The following is a 6392-nucleotide window of genomic DNA, read 5'->3' as shown; positions in this document are numbered from 1 at the left end:
ATTTTTATATTATATATATAATATATATAATCCTACAGATTAACTTATATACAATAATACCTTACCCACTGAGCCACTAGAGCTCCTTATAATGTTATTATATGCTATAATATAATGCTATTGGTGGTACAGTGAGTTAAGCTCTTGGCGGCTAACTGGAAGATCAGCAGTTCGAACTCACCAAACACTCAATGGGAGAAAGGTGTTGCAGTCTGCATCTATAAAGATTTACAGCTTTGGAAACATGATGGGGCAGTTCTATTCTATCCTATAGGGTTGCTATGAGTTGGAATCAATTCAATAGCAATGACTTCTTTTTGTTTGATGCCATAATATAATTTTGTTAATGTATGTTGGGGAAAACTGTATAAATAAAAAAAAATTTATGCAACTCATAATATTTAACTTATTAAGAAGATATTTGAAAGATGTACATGGTAACTTCCTTTGTTAATTCTAGTGGTCATCCCCTAGTATATTAAATTTGGAAACCTCACTTTCCAATTCCGAATTTTATGTTGTCTTTTCTTACAACTATAACTACAGTCCCAAACTGTGCAAGAAGGCAGCTGGGGTCACTTAGAGATGGTTTAAATTCTTGATCAGACGTCCAGCAACACCTGTCAGACACTGTATGCAAACTAATAGACTTCACAGTTTCATCATTAGATCACAAGACATTTCTTTTGACTACATTCCATCTTTGTGAAGCTGGTTTTTGGCAGTTTCTGTGATCAAAAGCAAGTACTGTATGAAAATCAATGTGGAACAAAAAATGAGGGTTGGGGTGTTCAAATTAATTTGAAGATTTAAAGTGTACAGCACCCCACCAACAGACACATACATCTTGTGGTTATCTTGAGTATAGAATGCTAATCTACTGAAGTAGGAAATGCATTCACCCCTATGACACGATGGCCCTCGAGACCAGAAGAACTAGATGGTGCCTGGCTACCAATGCTCAGGAAAGGATCAAATCTGGAGATCCTGGGTAGAATGGGAGGAAAAACATGGAACAAAATACAAAAACTCAATAATGACCAGAATTACTGGTCAGATTAAATCTGGTGAGACCCCCATTACTATGGCCCTGGAATACATTCTGTGCCTGGAATAAAATGCACCCCCAGGGGTGGGCTCTCAGCCCAATAGTTAACAAGATGTACATGCAGACCACTCAACCCAGGATGACGCACTCACTTCCTCTATGGTAATACATCCCTTAGAGCAATAGACCATGGGACACCAGAGGACCAACATCCAAGTTGAGGAAATGCAGGACAAACAGGAGTGCATAAACATGAGGGACACAGGGGGAGGGTTACAGAGTAGGAAGGGGAGGAGACTGGGTTAGGGTTGAACATGGTAAATGGGGATTGAAATTAAATGTACACGTTCTGTTGAATGTAAAACAAGCTCTTAAAAAATTCCAAAGATTAATTTATATAATACTATTACATGCTATAGGAGCTCTGGTGGCATAGTGCCTAAGGCATTTGACTGCTTACCAGAAGGCTGGCAGTTCAAACCCACCAGCCACTCCTCGGAAGGAAAGTTGGGCAATCTAGTTCCATAGAGATACCACCTCAGAAACCCAAGGAGGGTTGCTATGAGTTGGAGCCGACTCAATGGCAGTAAGTTTGGTTTGATTGGTTTTGGCATAGTGCCTAGGGCATTTGACTACTAACCAGAAGTCTGGTGGTTCCTCAGAAGGAAGCTTGGACAATCTACTCTTGTATTGATATCACCTTGGAAACCCAGTGAGGGGTTGCTATGAGTCGGATCTGACTCCACAGCAGTGTTTGTTTTTTGGTTTGGTATAATATAATGCTATTGGCAATGCACTGTATCTTGTAGGGTTGTTTTTTTTTTTTTTTTTTCTTTAGATTCATATGTATTTTATTTCAAACGGCTACTAAACCATTATCAGGAAAATGCCTATTAAGTTGTTGTGATCTAGCAACTCAATAAATGTAACTCTTACATGTTTATTTTGTCCTAGGACCCCATGAAAACATTACTGAAACACTAAGGGTTCCTGATGTGTGAAAGTTTGGGAACCTCTGATCTCTATAGATCATTTCCAGTGGAATATTTGAATAACACAGAGGATGTGGAGGCGGCAAATTTGTTCTAAATTTAATCAAAATGATAGATGATGTGGATTTATAAAATTATATAAAGTAGTGTTCTGCTGAACACTTTATATCCTCTATGTATCCAGAAAGGGAAGCTTTTGTTACATCTGAATTCCATCTAATATACAGTATAGTAGACATTAATGATTGCTTTTCCCGAAATCCACCTGCTTACGGTCTCCTCTCTCTATCTTTTTCTCTCTCATACACACACACACAAACCCATACAGGAGGCAACCAACCATGTTATTGAAGTGGAGTTGCCCCCCCTTCCAGCTCTAATCAGCATAATCTCATCCTCTTTAGAACAATAATTGGCTAAAGATGAGTGTATGATGTGACCTAGTTGTTATTGTTATTGTTGTTAGGTGCCATTGAGTTAGCTTCCACTCATAGTGGCCCTATGTACAATAGAACAAAACACTGCCCAGTCCTGTGCCATCCTCACAATCATTGCCGTGCTTAAGCCCATTGTCACAGCTGCTGCGTCAGTCCATTTCATTAAGGGTCTTCCCCATTTTTACTGACCTTCTACTTTGTTGTTGCTATGTGCTGTCGAGTCGGACCCAACTCATAGTGACCCCTCCTTGGGTTTCCAAGGCAGTATCACTACGGAAGTAGATTGCCCAAACTTCCTTCTGAGGAGTGGCTGGTGGTGTTTTCAACATTTTTCGCCAAAATCACAATTCAAAGGCGTCAACTCTTCTTTGGTCTTCTTTGGTCTTCCTCATTCATGGTCCAGCTTTCACATGCATATGAGGCAATTGAAAATACCATGGCTCCGGTTTGCATGGCTGCTATATTATACCTCTTTAAAGTGTTCAGAAGCAAAGATATCCCTTTGAAGACGAAGGTGGTCCTGATCCAAGTCATGGTATCACGAGGTCTGTCTTCTGAAGAGCTTCTTGATGGGTTTGAACTGCCCATATTTGGGTTAGTACTTACTACTTAACTGTTTGGGCCACCTATGAAGCCCAACCAACTCTCCAGGTGATTCCAAACATGAAGCTAAGTTTGAGAAATATCCAAGCATCCATGTGATTCTACTCAGAGAGTCTAACTTTCTTCCTACCACTTACTTTAAAAAAAAAAAAAAAAAAAAACAACTTTCTCTGCCAGCTTTCTGACCTAGGAATAATCAACCAGCTACTGTCATCTTGTTTTGATTCAGTATGTAGAAAGCTGAAGCTGCTTCAGCTACATGTTGGACTCTGTGAAGAACTGGTGCTTACAAAACAACCCTATTTTTTTTTATTTTCCTTTCTACATCTTTTTTCAATAATTCACTGATGATCATCATCTTCTGTGGATTTTCTGGCTTCAGAGTGGATGCTTAACACAATACTAAGTTGACTCCTTAACTGAGTTTAAGGACCTCAGTAAGAAATATGTTGGGAGGTGTGAGAACAGATTTGGATTTAGACCTTAATTTAAGTAATTTTCCTTACTATGTCCATGAAGTAACAGTGATTGAATGATGACTTCCTCCCAGACTCTCAAAACGCTAAGCATTACTAATCAAAAGCAGGTAAATGAGATTCAGTGAAACTGCCGGTGTTTATTCTCAAACACATTACCACAAAAGGTCTGTTCCAAATGTAACATCTGTGTTTCACTAAAAGGGAAGGTAGAAAAAAGCATGAGTGTTTATGGCTCAGCTCATTGTCACGTTGTTTGTTTGCTTTTAATAATGCTTTCTCAGTAGCTTTCACAAACTGCAGAAATCTCCAGGAGCAAAATACATTTCAGTTTCCTAAGTACTATATCTTATTACTATAAGGAGAAATAAAAAGCCTTCAAAATAATTTGATTCCTAATTCTGTGAGGTTCAACAGAGATTTTCTGGATACCGTGGAAACAGGATATACTCTCATTTCTTGTGATCTGAAGCATGCACAACAGTACCAGCTGCTTCATTTTTCTTACACTAAACAATGCCTTCACACACTAGGGATGGAGAACAGCACTCTTGGGCATATTCAGGTCATTTGTAAATTGTTGAAGGAAAAGATCACAGTGGACTGTACATTTCCCAGGACATATTGTCTTTAGGAGTTAGTCTTATTAAGTCATTTCCTGTTACTTGAATGAGATTCCAGAGTCATATATATAAGTATTATGAAAACATAACAAAACACTAAATTGTATTCTCTTCCTGGTTCCTTCTGTAATTGAATGTGAATACACACACACACACACACACAGAGCTCTGGTGGTGCAGGGTTCAAGCTTTCAGCTAGCAACCAAAAGTTCAGCGATTCAAACTCATCAGCTTCTCTGTGGGAGAAAGATGACACAGTCTGCTTCCGTAAAGATTTACAGCCTTGGAAATCCTTTGAGGAGATTCTACTCTATCCTATAGGGTCACTATTAGTTGGAATCGACTCAATAGTAGTAAGTTTTTGGATTATGTAACTATAAACATGAATATAAAGCATATATGATGCTTCACTTATTTATTCATTGCATCGACTAATGAAATTGAGAATCCATTGCGTTAGGGAATGTGGGAAGACACAAAGATGTGAAAGATATTTCTGTGTGAAGACACAAGGATGTGAAAGATATATCTATTTACAAACACAAAAATAAATACATAATGCAATCACAAAACATGCTTAAAACTAGTGCATCTTCATGAATATAGATGTTCAGTTAGTAATGAGATAATATCAGCAATCAGACAGTGAAGAAGAAAGAACGCTGGGCTCAGAACACCAAATTATAGGCCAAACTTTGCCAGAAGTAGCCAGGAAATATGTGTCCAGTGGGCAGTTCTACTCTGTCGTATGGAGTTGCAAAGAGTCGGAGTAGACACATAATCATATACCTCATTTAAAGCAGAGCAAGACTTCAGTTAGATATGTGAAATGTAAGTAAAATGTAGACTTTTACTTATAGAACCAATATCTGGAATATTAGCTAAATTTATTTAGTTCTGTATGAAATCATAAAAAGTCCAGTTAAAATTCTACTTCATGCAACAACAACAACAAAAAATGCGCTAGATACAATTTAGAACTTTCCCTCATTATTTTGTAGTATCAATGGTGTCATTTAATATAGGCGATGATAAAGAAAAAAAAAAAACCTCCTTTCATCATTTTCTACCCTCTGAAAGGTGTTATCTGATTTGAAGAGACAAATATATCTTGGGGAAAGAAGTACAGACAAATAGAAAGGTCTAGACTTGTAGGACTTAAAGTTAAAATGGCATCGGCAGCCAGTAAGCTTGCTCTTCCCATCTGACAGTCAGAATTCAGCTCCTTTCATCAGCATTGTTTTAATGCCTTTTGCAGCAATACAAACAACAATAAACAAATAGGAAAGCAAGGAAAACATATCGCCTAGAACCAGACATCTGATTCAATTATCGTGTAATCAGAGGAGTCAAAAGCCAATTTCACTCTATAAAGAAAAAGCAGATATGTAACTTTTATAGCCTTTGATTCTTTCAGTGGAGAAGAAAAGAAGTTGTTAATGTGATTGTACAAGCGAAGGTTACTATTGTCTCTAAAATTAGCTTGCAATATTTTAAGCATTCAGAGAAAATACTAGAGAAAATGATATTTTTTTCTTTAATAAAAAAGCCAATAAATACAGGGTACAAGATCAACATATAAAAATCAGTTGGATTCCTCTACACCAGCAAAGAGATTGTTGAAGAAGAAATATGAAAATCAATACTGTTTACAATAGTTACCAAAAAAAATAAATAAAATACTTGGGAATAAATCTTACCAGGGGCACAAAAGATTTGTACAAAGAAAACTACAAAAGAGTACTTTAAGAAACTGTAAGAGATCTACATAAATGGAAGAACATCCCATGCTCGTGGATAGGAAGACTGAACATGGTAAAAACATCAATTCTACCCAAAGAAAACTATACATTCAATGCAATTCCAATCCAGATCCCATCAACTCTCATTAAGGATATGGAAAAACCAATCACTAAGTTTATAGGGAAAGGAAACAGACCTCAGATAAGCAAAGCACTACTGAAGAAGAACAAAGTAGGAGGTCTCATACTCCCAGATTTCAAAACCTACTATACAGCCACAGTACTCAAAACTGCATGGTACCACCTGGTATAACAACAGACACATAGACCAATAGAATAAAATTAAAAACCCAGAAATAGATCCATCGACCTATGGTCAGCTGATCTTTGACAAAGGGCTAAAATATGGGAAAGAGATTGTTTAATGAATGGTGCTGGAAAAACAGGATATCCATTTGCAAAAAAATGAAA

This window comes from Orycteropus afer, unplaced genomic scaffold, assembly GCF_000298275.1.
Source record: "Orycteropus afer afer isolate SDZICR_OR568_19922 unplaced genomic scaffold, OryAfe1.0 scaffold00280, whole genome shotgun sequence".
NCBI lineage: Eukaryota > Metazoa > Chordata > Mammalia > Tubulidentata > Orycteropodidae > Orycteropus > Orycteropus afer.
Note: the sequence above shows the minus strand (reverse complement) of the source record.